Below are 17,727 nucleotides of genomic sequence, written 5' to 3' on the forward strand. Positions count from 1 at the left end.
AACAAATAAAAGGACTTTGTGTCCCTTTAATTAACCTCTGACCTGCTACAGGTGATTGCCATGTCAGTATCCTGGTCTCAAAATGATTTCTGTCTGCACCCATGGTTACAATGTCTGCTGCTACAGTTTAGAAGTGACCTTAAAAATCTTTATCCCTTTTGTTTAAAATTCAGATCCAGCTCCATTTTGGATTTTTTAATATATCCAGTTTCTGCACTTATCTTGATAGCTTAGCCCAAAAGCAGTCTTTTTATTTACACAAATCTCTCTGAAACTGGTACCTACAATTAAATACATGTTCATTAATACAGCTGTTGTGTTTTCATGTATGCTCAGTCCAACAGAAAAGAACAATATTATTATATGTTTTTCCCTACTGTATTTTTGGACTTTAACAAACACAGTGTTCCTTTGGGAATTCTTACCAACAAGTGTATCAACAAATGTACTTCAAATGGATTTACTCTGTATGTCTGTTGCTAAGCAATGGAAAATCGACATCTGCATATTCCATTTTAAAAGAAAACATGTAACACTCTAGAGTCTGTCATGTACTTAAGTTACAGATTTATTAATTTAAGTTGATCATCTCCAAAGACAAGTGCATTAAAATACAAATCAAGTTTGCTTTCATAGTACAAACATGTCATATAAATTTGAATTATTTAATTAACTTGTTTAGATTATACTGTTATGCACAGCTGGGACAATAAGGTTAAAATGTATCTGACAGATGATAGGTAAAAATGTTCAATTAACTGTTTTTTGTTCATATATATTGCTAATGACTGTTGGTTTTCTCCAAAACTACAATTTCTTTGGCAAACCTGGTGCGAAAGCTTTAAATGAATTCAGGAATAGGGGGCTCCATTACATATGCGGCGTCGCCCACAAAAGCCGGCGCCACCGGTTTTTACGCGATTTTGGTATTACATATACGGCGTAGCATACAAGTTACGTGCGTATGTTTCACCCGTCGGCCCTATTTTCTCTCCCATAGATTAACATAGAACAGCCGCACGATTTGGTATCCAATATACAGCATAAGGACTTACGCGTGCAGAATTCAGAAAATCTACTCCATTCACATCTCGCCAAACATTGCAGGCGAAGCAACCCTTGCACTAACTAAAAAAGCAACATAACTCCCTGGAAGCCTTAACAAACACATACATTTAAGCAGCATCTCAAATAGTTAAAGGGACAGTATACTATGAGATTTGGTTTTTTTAAGCTTTCTTTGTGTATTTGAAATAGCTGATTTTGTATTTTGAAGCTACAACCTAATCAAATGCATTGAGCTTGTAGGTATAATAAGATCTCATTACTTTATCACATTGTGTACATATACTTTATATTTGTTCTTAAAACAATCACCAATACTTGGAGAGAATTGTATTACCTTTATCTCTTTAGAATCTACTGGGAGTGTAATTTATTCTACTGTTAACACAGCTTGGCATTAATGCTAAAATATATAACAGGACAGTCTAGTCCAAAGAAAACCTTCTTGTTTCAAATAGGACATGTCATTTCAAGCAACTTTCCAATTTAATTCTAACACCAATTTAGCTTTGTTCTTTTGGTATTCTAAGTTGAAAGATAAACCTAGGATGGCTCATATGATAATTTCTAGGACCTTGAAAGCAGCCTCTTTGCAATTGTGTCAAACCAATCACAAACAACACAACCTCTCAACTGCAGTCTTAAAACACCTGATAATGCACACCTATCGGTAACATCAGTATTATATATACCCATGTGTCAATTTATAAGTGAATATTACTATATATACCCTTCATAAACAACTATTGTGGATGTGAGTTATAGTACAAGAGTATGTCATAAACATTATAATATTACCTGTTTTTCTTGCCATTTCCACACAGGTCATATTATATGTTTTACCAATATTAGGCCTAGATTTAGAGTTCGGCGGTAGCCGTCAAAACCAGCGTTAGAGGCTCCTAACGCGGGTTTTTTACGCACTCCGGTATTTAGAGTTTATTTACCGCGACTCAAAATACACCTAACGCTCAACTTTCTACCGCCACCTCAGACCCAGTAGTAAACATATACCGCACAAAAAAACATCCACGAATCACAAAACAAATATTACACAAAGTACACTTACACTCATACAAACACAACACTATCTTTATTTTTCGGAATTTTTATTTTTTCTTTAAAATACAAAGGATTAAAGTTGCGAGATCTCGGGTGTTTGAAAAAAATCCACACAAATCCATTTTCCCATTGACTTACATGGACATACGGGAAAAGACCCTCATATACCTACATCTAACGAATAACATTATCACAAACATACACTCATCGATGCATACAAACAATATACACCACATTACATACACAAAATATTTATTTATTACAAAAAGAACACGATTTAGTTACTTTTTCACACAAGCTCATGACGTCACTCACTTTACGAGGAAAACCAGTCTTAGAAAAAAAAATATAGAAATCTTTGGAGCCTCCATTGACTTCTATTGGGAAGACGTGCTCGTGCACGCGAAACCCTCATTTCCCTAACGCACGCAAATAGCGTAGACGGAAAAACTCCAAATACCAGCGCTAGAAAATACATGCTTTTATGCGTTAGACCCAGCTATGATAAATAGATCAAGAAATGACTATTTCCCTATGGTGGATTTATGTTTTTTAATATTAAATATTCACCACACCATAAATATTTTTAACACTTTTAGATTACATCAACTACAAATCCCCATCACTAGTAACACATTATTATTTCAATAAAATTACATTTACAATTAAAATAAAATTCAATACACATTTCTGGATTCACAAACACTACACAATGGGAAACATCTCTCATTTACCTTTATTATTGCATTTCTGTTATTCAACTCATATGCTTGCAGCAACTGCATATCTACATAGGCTTAACACATGATCACTCATGGATGCACATACATTACTTTTAACATTCACTCATACATGTGCATTCAAATGATGGGGGAAAAACACATTACATTCTCTCGAGGAATCACAAAACACAACATATGGATTTTACTGTACTTTTAACATCATGATTCCATCACCAGAAACCATTAGGAATTACCTACAACAAGAACATCATTACACCAGATTACAGATGTCACTTTATGGGAAGGAACAACAATGCCAGACCGCTATATAGAAGTCAGCATATGTGGGACACAATCACAATATATACGTACATGTACATAACACGCATCACCCATCACGCAACCACAAAGCACACATTTAGATTTTATTCAGCACACAATAACAATGTAGCACAATACAACAACACAATGAGGATTTCACAACTACATAGGCAGGTTAATAATATCATGACGTCATTAGAAGATTCAACCATACACATCACAGATTCACCACTGTACCGCCCCTTTAGGAACTTTAACACTCAATACTACAATACAACATATACGTAAAACACACTTTTGAACAGCATTATTATGGAGATTTCAATGGGACAATTCAGAAATATTGTCAGATCGCACATCAATTATATATATAATACTACAGATGACAGCCGGAAGTTATTCAGTATTCGTGCAATTTTTATGGGACGCATACAATATCGTCAGATCGAAAATCACTTATATATACAATACTACAGATGACAGCCGGAAGTTATTCAGCATTAGTGCGATTTGAAAGGGACGCATACAATATTGACAGCTCGGCAATCACTTATATATATAATACTACAGATGACAGACGGGAAGTTCGGAATTATTATTGCGATTTTAAAGGGACGCGTACAATATTCACATCTCGGCAATCACTTATATATACAATACTACAGATGACAGCCGGAAGTTATTCAGTATTAGTGCGATTTGAAAGGGACGCGTACAATATTCACATCTCGGCAATCACTTATATATACAATACTACAGATGACAGCCGGAAGTTATTCAGTATTAGTGCGATTTGAAAGGGACGCGTACAATATTCACATCTCGGCAATCACTTATATATACAATACTACAGATGACAGCCGGAAGTTATTCAGTATTAGTGCCATTTGAAAGGGACGCATACAATATTGACAGCTCGGCAATCACTTATATATACAATACTACAGATGGCAGACGGGAATTTCGGAATTATTATTGCGATTTGAAAGGGACGCGTACAATATTTTACAGCTCGGCAATCACTTATATATACAATACTACAGATGGCAGACGGGAAGTTCGGAATTATTATTGCGATTTTAAAGGGACGCGTACAATATTGACAGCTCGGCAATCACTTATATATATAATACTACAGATGGCAGACGGGAAGTTCTGAATTATTATTGCGATTTTAAAGGGACGCATACAATATTGACAGCTCGGCAATAACTTATATATACAATCCTACAGATGGCAGATGTTCCTTTATCATTTACAAACAATATTGCAGCAACATTGATCGATCACATTCGATGCACATTATACACAACTATGCACTTTCATTCATGTTAGCCTGGACGTGTGCTTGTTACTATAACATCGCGTTTAGGAAATATTGATTACGCATATGAACAAACATTACAAACATGCACTGTATGTGTGATATTTGACACTTTCACATTGAGAATCATTGTTTGAAACTAACATTTCAGCAAACAACAAATAAACGCCCACTGTGAAAGCATTCGCGCCGCTCACATACAAACAGGTGAATACAATCAGCAATCATTACAAACTCACTACCATTGGACTAATTGTACTATAAATCCCCCAAACAACATGGCCAATGCATCACTTGTGATCCACATCAGATCAAGTGCTTACCTTGTTACGCTGTTTTGAAAGATGGATGACGATGACATGGTAGACGCTGCTGGTGGTGCTATTGGCGAACTAGCTGTTGGTCGAATCAGGCAGCCTCGGCGGCTCAGACCGAGACGAAGGGGTCGTCTGGTTCGAGGTCCTCGTGTCTACAGGGTGAGACCCACCTTGGAAAACATGAGTGACTTTGAGGTTTTTGATAAGTATCGGCTCGATCGCGAACAGCTCATTGGCCTTTACGAGCTTCTTAAACCTCATTTGGAGCCACGTATACAAATAAGGACTGCTGTTCCCCCCATGAGTAAGATGCTAAGCTGTCTATACGTCCTGGCCTCCGGGAGTTTTCAATCCGGAGAACTGTACATGCATGGCCTGGCTCAAGGTACATTCTCTGGGGTGTTTGATAACTTTCTGAACGCCATGGTACGTATCAGTAAGCAATACATAGGATTCCCACAGAATGATGGTGATTGGAGGCGCCTGAAGCGGGAATTCTTTGATATTGCTCAATTGCCCAATGTCTTGGGAGCCATTGATTGTACCCACATTGCGCTGCGTGCTCCAATTGATGACTTGCCCTTCAGAAATCGCAAACATTTTCATAGCCTCAACGTGCAGTATGTTTGTGACGCACGGATGAGGATTATGCATGTGTATGCGAATTTTGGAGGTGCTTGTCATGATGCCCGCATCCTCTCTCTGTCGTCCCTGTGGAGACAGTTTGAGGAAAGACAAATGCCCCCTGGTTATCTCGTTGGTGAGTATTTGTGCACAACATGGTTAATTATTTTGACAATTGCCCCTGTATTTTTTAACTGTTAGCGTCATGTTCAGCTATAGGATTACATTTAACCATTTGTTATTTACCGACGCTAATGTCTATTTTTATTGAAATGCAGATATGTAGCATGTCTTACCTTAAGTGTTCAGATAGAGAATGCAATGTAAACATGTAGTTAGCATTTTACACAAGGTTTGTTTTAGGAGAAATACGCATATGTAGCATGTCTTAGATGAAATGGCAAGATATTATCTCATGCAATTTAACCCTGTCATTGTCTTTTTCTGCTAATGTCTATTTTTATTGAAATGCAGATATGTAGCATGTCTTACCTTAAGTGTTCATATAGAGAATGCAATGTAAACATGTAGTTAGCATTTTACACAAGGTTTGGTTTAGGAGAAATACGCATATGTAGCATGTCTTAGATGAAATGGCAAGATATTATCTCATGCAATTTAACCCTGTCATTGTCTTTTTCTGCTAATGTCTATTTTTATTGAAATGCAGATATGTAGCATGTCTTACCTTAAGTGTTCATATAGAGAATGCAATGTAAACATGTAGTTAGCATTTTACACAAGGTTTGGTTTAGGAGAAATACGCATATGTAGCATGTCTTAGATGAAATGGCAAGATATTATCTCATGCAATTTAACCCTGTCATTGTATTTTTCTGCTAATGTCTATTTTTATTGAAAAGCAGATATGTAGCATGTCTTACCTTAAGTGTTCATATAGAGAATGCAATGTAAACATGTAGTTAGCATTTTACACAAGGTTTGGTTTAGGAGAAATACGCATATGTAGCATGTCTTAGATGAAATGGCAAGATATTATCTCATGCAATTTAACCCTGTCATTTTATTTTTCTGCTAATGTCTATTTTTATTGAAATGCAGATATGTAGCATGTCTTACCTTAAGTGTTCATATAGAGAATGCAATGTAAACATGTAGTTAGCATTTTACACAAGGTTTGGTTTAGGAGAAATACGCATATGTAGCATGTCTTAGATGAAATGGCAAGATATTATCTCATTCAATTTAACCCTGTCATTGTCTATTTCTGCTAATGTCTAGTTTTATTGAAATGCAGATATGTAGCATGTCTTACCTTAAGTGTTCATATAGAGAATGCAATGTAAACATGTAGTTAGCATTTTACACAAGGTTTGGTTTAGGAGAAATACGCATATGTAGCATGTCTTCGATGAAATGGCTAGATACAGATTTATATATAATTTTTTTTTTTTTTTTTATGTTTCTGACAACTTTTAATATGGATTATGGTTTTTAAAAAATATATTTATACAACAATATACTAGTTTAAGTATTCTGTTTGAATTATGTTCTGTTCTAAATTTATAGGTGATTCTGGGTACATGAGCCGGCCTTGGCTCATTACCCCCTTGCGTAGCCCAACTGATGTGTCTGAGGAGCGCTACAATAGGGCTCATAAGAGAACCAGGGCGGTGGTTGAAAGGATGTTCGGGCTCCTGAAGATGAGATTCAGGTGCCTGGACCGTTCTGGAGGAGCACTCCAGTACAACCCAAAGAAGGTGGCTAAGATCGTTGTAGCCTGTAGCGTCCTGCATAATATTGCACAGCGGGCTGGGATGCTGCAGGCCGTCCCGGTGGACAGAGACCTCCTCAGAGATGAGGAGGATGATCCTGTTCTAGAGGGGGAATTCCAGGACGAGGGACTTGATGTCAGAGCAGACGTCATCAACCGCCACTTTAGACGGTAAATAATAGAAGTTACACTGGAGTATTTTCAATAGATGTGAACTCTAGGGAAATGACAAGTAGAGAATTGTGCAAACATGTTAGTATTGATAAAATGTTATAATAATATTTATTTCTCATAATATAGGTGATGCTCTGGGCATTGGGTCCTATAGCGAGTCTTTGCCACCTGGTTTTTATAGAGGACATCAGATGGTAAGTAGAAATGTATGGACTGTTGCTGGCATGATTTGTACACAAATACATAATATGGCATAAATTTTTAAAAATATAACTTTGTTTACACATTACTTATGTACATAATCAGAAAGGGATACTCTAGAATGACTATGGTTCAATGTCACACAGAGGTTTGTTCTGCTCAATATGACTCATCTTCACACTTGATAGAAATTAACACAGGTTCATACACAGGCTTAGTAAGCTAGTGATAGATATTTATTATGAAATGGGGGGTGGGAGAGGGGTACAGAACTGATTCACACACTTGTATGAAATCTTTATATATAATTTCTTACATTAGGGAGATGACTTAATATAAAGACTGAAAGGGAACAATTTGAAGCCTGACAGTGAAGATTTCCAAGACTGACAGTGGGGAAAAAGCCAAGATTGAAATTGAAGTATACCAATGGGATCATGTCTGGCATATTTAAATTCTGCTGACCTTGAAAACCATACAAAGACATGTTCACATGGTAAGTGCAAACTATTTGATAGAATAAGGCTGTGGAGACATCCTATTGGAGACACTTAGATGATTTTCTATTTTGTAGATGGTATTTCCCAGTCCTCTATTTAATGAACTGATGAATAAGACACCTATTGAAGATCAACTGTTTACCCCTGAATTGACATTCAAAGACCATGCATTGTCCAGGTTGGTGTACCAATGCATGCTAGTGAAGACTGTAGAATATTAGTAGCTTACATACATTAGTCATATTTAGTTCTTAATTAGATATTTAGGGATCACAATCAGACACTTAGATGATTTTACTTTTTTAGATGGTATTTCCCAGTCCTCTATTTAATGAACTGATGAATAAGACACCTATTGAAGATCAACTGTTTACCCCTGAATTGACATTCAAAGACCATGCATTGTCCAGGTTGGTGTACCAATGCATGCTAGTGAAGACTGTAGAATATTAGTAGCTTACATACATTAGTCATATTTAGTTCTTAATTAGATATTTAGGGATCACAATCAGACACTTAGATGATTTTACTTTTTTAGATGGTATTTCCCAGTCCTCTATTTAATGAACTGATGAATAAGACACCTATTGAAGATCAACTGTTTACCCCTGAATTGACATTCAAAGACCATGCATTGTCCAGGTTGGTGTACCAATGCATGCTAGTGAAGACTGTAGAATATTAGTAGCTTACATACATTAGTCATATTTAGTTCTTAATTAGATATTTAGGGATCACAATCAGAAAAAGGAATACATATTATAGTTGATATAGAGGTATTTGAATGGACATGAAATATTACATTTATGTTCAGCATACATATATTGTTTACATGTGATATACATTATTATGTATAAATTTAATTTTTGAAATTTAAATATTATTTTTAATCAACAATATAATGGTGTATGTATTTCATTAATTTAAAATGAATGTAATGATTATCTTTAAAAAATGTTGATCAAAGTTAGAGCATAGACACCATATGATTTTAAATGTATTTTATGAATATTTTACAACGTGTGTATTAACTTTGTTCCATTTTTATTATTTGTCATTTCAGATTGGCATCTGATGACTTCATGGAATATTTATTTATTTTCTATTAAATATATATTTTTTTTTTAGCAGATTCTAATATATATCAATATAATCTGTAAATAAATAAAACTTGGACTCCCATGACTGGTAGTTGGCTATTTGACAAGCACATGCATAAGAGAAAATAATGCATTAATAGTAGAAAATAAAATTCTTCAGAGAATATTAAAAGATATATTTTAACATTAATTGGGGAGTCATATTCTTCAATGCTTTTATATTGAAAAAGTATATATTAAAAATATTTAGGATATGTATTAATATTATGATTGTTTTAACATTTAATAAGGTGAAGTGGTTCAATTACATGAAAGTGACAGTGTTGTTGAATGTAAAAAGAATTGTATAAGATCATGTATCTTCCTTAGGTATCTCAAAACATTATTAGAAAATATTTTACAATTATTACATTTATAAATGGTAGGTCATTTAACTTTATAATTTTTAATAATTAGTTATTGGATGCCAGGTTAATCTATGTAATTTTCTAGTGGAGTCATTTAACTATACTTAGTAATATTATGTATTTATTACAATCTTACCTCTTGGGTTAGACATCAAATATCTATATAGAATGTAATTTCCCCTTTAGTTTATTTTGTCAATGTTAAATAAAAATACAATATGTTTGGGTCCTTAAAGGGGTCATTCAAAATGTATATTTTGTATACATTGTTACAAATATCATACAAGAATTTAAACATATTTAGAATGTACTATAGAATTACATTCAGTCTTTAAATATACTTGTTAAAATAAAAATAAATGCACATATCTTAGTGAATGATATAAGGCATCTATATGCAAACAACAATCAGCATCAAAATAGCCTATGTAGAGATGTATTTAATCCACGAATATATATAATTACAATATAATGATTGAATAACAAAACATATTAAGTTGGTCAAATATAAGATTATGATACAAAATGCATACATAACATATAGCTTAATGTCCCTCTACGCTGAAGGCTAAAAAATACCTCATTTAATAAATATATTTCAGTCAGTGTGTAAAACAATCTAGAAGTTAATCTAAATTTGCTTTACTCATATGTTAGACTCATTTAGCAAAAGGAAGGTGCCTAGGTTTATGATATATTAAGCATTATTGTGAAATGTTTATTTAAAGGGACATGAACTCAAAATATACTTAAAGGTAGCCATTTAAAAAAACAATGATTTATACATTCTGAATGAGTATTCTATTTTAATCAACTTTAAAACTTGTCTCATATTATGAATGCTCATTGTGATGTTGCTATCATTACTTTAGAAATAAGGCAGTAAATAGCTAATTTATTTGCTTCAGTACTCTGGACAGAACTTGATTGTTTGGAATAATTGATGCAACAATCGTCAAGGACAACCCAGGTTTTTATTAAACAATTGTCCGTAATATAAAATATCATTATTGATTTTCAAAGAAACATAACAAGATAACTTAACATTTGATAATCGTATTAAATAATAAAGTTGATTAACATTTCATGCTCAATCACCAATGGTAAATTTGTTTGGACAGTGTCCCTTTAAGAGCTTGAAATAGTGTATTTACTTCTCTTCCTATCTTGACATACTTTGCTTGAAAAGCATATCGAGATAGGCTCAGTAGATGAAGATTGGTGGATGCACAGAGATGCCTTATGTGATTGGCTCAACCATGTGCATTTAAATTTCTTATGTTGAGGATATATAAATACTAAGAGAAAATGATTTACATTTTAAAGTCTAAACAATCTTCTATCTCTACAGATCATTTGATACAATTGTTTGTAATGTCTCTTTAAAACTAAAGACGCCATTGCACAATAACATATATGAGCACTTCAGAGAAATACAAGCTCGAGGTTTATTTGCGAATAACAAAGCTGTAGTTTAACATTTATAAACAGATTATCAAAGTTACTGACATTCTTCCCGGAATTTTAACATTAATAAATATTGCGTGGGAAACGCATCTTCAAACACCAGATTAGCATATTTAAACATTAGTGTAATGTCACGCAATAGCACACAATCAATGTGCATTATAAATACATTTAATAGAGCAATGTCAATACTTCACAATCAATTTATTTAAAGAACAATAAAGACATACAATATTAAATGTGTATTTGTATTAAAGAAACAGACCGTTATTAAACCGAGAAATGTCTACAACATTAATAATGTGACAGGATGAGATTTTAAAGAGTATTTAATCATTAATATTTCACGGATCACGGATATTAAATCTGCGTCACACATATCCGCATGACAGGCCCATGAGTTACAAATAAGTCTACATGAAAAATGAAGTTACAGCACCACCAAGCGGTATGTGTAAGGAAGTTACTAAGATATGAAACATTAAGGAACGGCCAATCAGAGTTCATCACACAAACACAACTTGAGTCAGGATGGTCTCACAGACATTATAACAATATTTAAATATTTTATCCAATCAGATGTACAGATAAATTGTCCCATGGTGCATCTCATGTTTACTTCACCATATAAAAGTCCATTACACGTTGCCATCTTTGTCAGTTCTCTAATGCCTGCAGGCAATATATATTATTATTATACAACCCAGCAGGCATGTCAGTTCCCAGGTTCACCAAGGAGGAGAGCGCTGCACTGGTCCACGCCGTCAAGGACTTTTATCCCCAGCTGTTTGGGAACAAGAGGAGCTCGACAGATGCGCCTGTTAAGAAGGCCCTCTGGGAGTCTATCACCAATGCGGTTAGATTGGTGTGTGACGTCCAGAGGACCCAGGATCAGATCATGAGGAGATTCGGAGATATGAGGTTGCGTTTATCGAAAAAAGTCAACCTCATAAGGGACTGGGTACAAGCCCGTAAAAGAGGGGGCCAAAGAAAGGCCCCGCGGAAACTGTACCTACTCCCTTATGAGGTGACTTTATGCGAGCTCCTCAATCTCCGGGTCCCCAAAAGATTTAGATCCTCGCCATCCTCGGCCTCCTCTTCTTCCCTCCCAGCTGCGGGATCTGAAAGTCCTGACGCGGGGGACAGGGCAGATGCTTCTCCGTCCGGTGGCCTGGGAGGACCCGATAGAGAATCTGAACCAGGTAATTATCCAACTTCATATAATATTTATAATGTTAAAAATCCAAAATGTGTATTTAGTCAGATACTAAACCTATACAGATCTCACAACATACACTACATATGATGTTTAGATATCTGATTTTACATTAGTGATACATGAAATTGGAATGATGTTTATTGCGCTCTACAGAATATGCGTCACAGAGCGGAAATCTAATTTCGCATCCACGTTAACATGGGTTTGCGGAAAGTGGCATTGCTTTATACATGTTGGTCAAATGACGGATGCGTAATTCCGCTTGGAATCATTGCGCAATGATCGCGAAAATGGCATTTCTCATCCACGTTAACATGGGTTTGCGGAAAGTGGCATTGCTTTATACATGTTGTTAAAAATTAAATGGAAAATCTTAGATTAGTGAAGAATACAGTATTCTTATTTTAAATATTATATCTAATAAAAAACGAATAATACTAATAAATTATAACATATGGCCATCAATTGATGATTATGTAATAACAAGCATATATTCTTAAAGATACAGTAAACAACACAACTGATTGAAAATAAGAGTCCAGGATATATTTATCATTCATTTAATTGCGGAAACTATTAACTCATGGGACTACCAAAGGATTAATATTTTTCTATTGATTTGTTATTAATGTAAATATTTTAAACATGGCATGATTAGTATTAATGATATGCAATCCTCATTTAATATATTACAGATATGGATGTGGCTGCTGGATCCTCAAGCCAGGGCTTGTCACAGTATGGTATGTCTCATTTTAATTGACATTTGTCTTAGAAACATGGAATGAACATTACATACTAAATACACATTGTTCTATATTTATATGTAATGTCTATTTAATAGATGAAAATTATATAATTATTCGGATATACTTAAATAACATATTTGATTTTAATTGCATGCTCAATACCATTCATTACATCAACATATGGAGTAGATAATTCATTAACAAACAACAACATTGTGGAATCTATTTAATTTTAGATTAAAGGGATACTGAACTACAATTATTAATATTGTCTTTCACATACAGTATGCAATATTAATAAACATAAAATATAATACTATCATCATATGTGACATATTCTATTGCTAAATGTATTTTAAAATAAATAAAGTACGTTTATGTGCATCTAAATATTTGTTGACCAACCTGGGTTTATATTGATGATTGGTGGATACCTTCAACAAACAATATTTATTGAATCCAATATTCCTTATCTGCCTTTAAGATTAATATCGAACAACATTCGAATTATAATAGGAGTCAATGTTAAATCATTTTTTACAGTTTGAACATAGAAATCAATTATTTAAATTAATCATGTCAGTGTCCCTTTAAGACAAAATAGATTCATTCATCATTACATTATTTTTATTAAAAACTATTGATATATAAATCTAATTATCTGTTGGAGTTACTTTATATATATCTGCATACTCTAACAGCACCATGATTACATATTTGTAATAATAAAGTTTGTTATGTATTGTGATAAATATGTGTTGTGTCCTAAACAAGATTACTGTACATTGAAAAAATGGCTCGATGTGACACATGTTTGTTTAGATTTGTCAACAGATGCTCCTCAATATGTGGTTTGTGTGTATTCTTGTAACTTCTTAAGGACATATGACGGAATTATTCCGTCATAAAACAATTGAGCTAAGTGAAAGCTGTGTCCTTAAAGGGTTAAGAACATTGATCATTGGGTATATTTAGATATGCAATAGCAGCATCTGAGATGAATTTGATGTCTAATGTAGTCTGACATTAAACATATGTTGAATACAGATATGTTTACAGAATCCCCTTGATTCAATCAAGCATTTTCTGGTGTAATGACTGCTCTATTCTTCACATTTTAAAGTTGATTAATGTTAAAATTCTAGACAGATGTGATTTAGTGATATCCAAAATGTGTTTAATAATATATATCTATATCATTCATAGAGAGAGTTGGTGTGGGGAGCCCACAGGAATCCAGCAGTGACATAGAGCCGCCTTTGCGGTCTCCTGGTAAGTCCATTGACTCATTTATATGTAATTGAAGGTGTATTGCTAATCAATATTATGATCATGATTCCGATGAAGCATAACATTATAAAAAATCATAGAATTTATCTTCTGATTATATATTTATTTTTTATATTGAGCGATTAATAATTTCTACTTTATTATTCTACACATTTGTTATTCATAAGATGTCTAACATATGTTTTTTTAAATTTTTTTTTTTTTAACAACAGTCATCAAGTGATACACACATGAGAAATCTTAAATGTTCTATGTACTATGCTTTTATGAATTTAACATTAAGACAAACAATACATTAATATTCTGATTTATTGACAATAACAAATCTATTGTCATTTGTATGCTCCATCAAAATGATGTAAATCATAACTTTGTGTGTGTATATCTTTAATGCAACATTGATGTGCGTATTTGAGCAACAGTAACATATGTTATAATATCTGATCTTAAGGTGTACACAACATGTTATGTTTTACAGAGATTGATGTCACATGTGGGATGGAGGAGGAAGAGGCTGCCTTGGAGTCTGATGGTATGTGAAATATATCTATCATGTTTCCAACATGTTTCTTTTTTTGAAATCATTTTATTGAAGACATTCAAAGTCTACAGCTTTTTCCCTTTAAAAAGGAATATTATTTGTCTGTTCAAATACACTACTGCCCCCTTTCTATATCAGGCAGCATGAAAATCTGCTTGTATATATTTTTTTAAGAATATATAATTCATGCCATCATTATGTCACATGCATATTCCATGCCAAAACACAATAATAAGTTTCACATTGTACAGACAGTCATTGAGATTCATCTGAGTGCCTATATAGATACCATATCCTCATTTCAGAATAGTTTACAGATTCAAACACACTTCGAGGTATATTGAAAACATAATCAATTTTAAATGCGTTGATTTGATGTCAGGATGTATGAGATGTTAATATATTTATTTTACATTTTCAGATGGATCCACCACTTCTGGTCATCTGGATTCCGCCCCTGCCCAGTCACAGACCCCTCCCCATGCACACACCCCTGACCATGGCCACACCTCTGCACACACCCAGAGCCCTTCCCATCACCAAACCCATGACCATGCCCCGACCACTGCCAGCCCTTCCCATATTTCATATCCTGTCCCTCCCAAAAAACGCCCATACACCCCCCTTCGCCGCTCTCCCCGTATTCTGGCCCGTACAGCTGCCCAGACCCAAACTCCCCACTCCCCAGCTGTACGGCCTACCCTGGAGCAGCAGCTCACCACTCCCCAAGCCATTCCCATCCCTCCCCGAGCCAATCCCATCCCTCCCCCCTGTTTAAACCTTCATTGTCCTGGGTGTCAGATTGTCCTTCCCAGGCACAGCTGTAAGTATCATTCTAAATACACTTTATAAGATACTTAAAGGTACAGTGAAGTTAAATTGGTTAAATTGTGATTCAAATCCAGCATGCAATGTTAAGCCAATGTATAATAGAATACTCTTATGAATTATTCGTCATTCTCTTGATATATTTATTGAAAACAACTTATTCCTATAATTAGTTTAAACAATAAAATAAATGTGGCCATCATTTCTTTATTGTTGGATGAATGTATCCATCAACCAGCATGCACAAACAAGGTTCATCAACAAATATTGGCTTCCATAAAAACCAACATTCTTGCATTCAAAATATAGCTTGACAATTAAAACATATAATGAATATGTGTAATTTCTAAAGATTTGTCATGTCATGCTCTATCTGAATCAGTCCATTAAATATTTAGGTTCAGTGTCCCTTTAATTGGATATCACTACATATACCAAACACCACTACTTGGATACAAAATTTTATGTCCAAATGTGGATACATTATCTCTTGTCTAACCCAGTGGGAATGTAATTTCTTCTGGTTGCTATGTTTACACAGCTTGTCCTCAATGCCAAAATGTTTAAGGATATGTGTGCCTACCACAGTCTAAATTGAATTTTTAAATTGCTAATGTAAGTACAATGTAAATCCTTTAACAAGATTTGATACACTCAAGCTGTATAAGTGGATCATCTAAAACCAATTAAAGGGTTCAACATGTTTGAGTAACATGAGCCTTTAATGATTTCTGTCTGTCTGAATAACCTAATTCATGTGTAAAGAATATATGAAAAATAATTGATGTAAATAATTATTTGTCTTTATGATGACAATGTATGTATTAAAATCTTTTATTCTGTTGTGTAATTATCCTTAATATTAATTTTTATTTTATTTTAGGCTGTGACTCAGCATGGCTCATGCTAGAAGGGATAGCAAGAGTAGAGCAGGCCGTGTTGAGGAACGCAGCTGTCCTGAGAGGGATGAACGACACCATGCAGGCCCAGCTCCGGGTTCAGGACTTGACTCTGCGTGAAATTATGCAATTACGTTCAAGGCCTGAATCTGGAGCTGGACATGCACAGGACAATGAAGAGGATGACCAGTAAGTGGAGGATCTGGATATGCTCCATGGTGGCAGATAATAATCCTCTGTCCACATGTTGAATTTGTATTTATATTGTTGCCATTTGGCCTTTTTATCAGTTTTTTGTTGTGCCTGTTGCACTCTTTTACCTTGTCATGTGTCTCCAATGAGGCTATGCTGGCCCTTGGCAACTCTCTTCATGGACTGTGATGCACTGTGTTACCTTGCCATGTGTCTCCAATGGGGCTATGCTGGCCCTTGGCAACTCTCTTCATGGACTGTGATGCACTGTGTTACCTTGCCATGTGTCTCCAATGGGGCTATGCTGGCCCTTGGCAACTCTCTTCATGGACTGTGATGCACTGTGTTACCTTGCCATGTGTCTCCAATGGGGCTATGCTGGCCCTTGGCAACTCTCTTCATGGACTGTGATGCACTGTGTTACCTTGCCATGTGTCTCCAATGGGGCTATGCTGGCCCTTGGCAACTCTCTTCATGGACTGTGATGCACTGTGTTACCTTGTCATGTGTCTCCAATGGGGCTATGCTGGCCCTTGGCAACTCTCTTCATGGACTGTGATGCACTGTGTTACCTTGTCATGTGTCTCCAATGAGGCTATGCTGGCCCTTGGCAACTCTCTTCATGGACTGTGATGCACTGTGTTACCTTGTCATGTGTCTCCAATGAGGCTATGCTGGCCCTTGGCAACTCTCTTCATGGACTGTGATGCACTGTGTTACCTTGTCATGTGTCTCCAATGAGGCTATGCTGGCCCTTGGCAACTCTCTTCATGGACTGTGATGCACTGTGTTACCTTGCCATGTGTCTCCAATGGGGCTATGCTGGCCCTTGGCAACTCTCTTCATGGACTGTGATGCACTGTGTTACCTTGTCATGTGTCTCCAATGGGGCTATGCTGGCCCTTGGCAACTCTCTTCATGGACTGTGATGCACTGTGTTACCTTGTCATATGGCTCATATATTCCTTATTTTTACAAGATTATTTATAA

This window comes from Bombina bombina, chromosome 2 (assembly GCF_027579735.1).
Source record: "Bombina bombina isolate aBomBom1 chromosome 2, aBomBom1.pri, whole genome shotgun sequence".
Classification (NCBI taxonomy): Eukaryota; Metazoa; Chordata; class Amphibia; order Anura; family Bombinatoridae; genus Bombina; species Bombina bombina.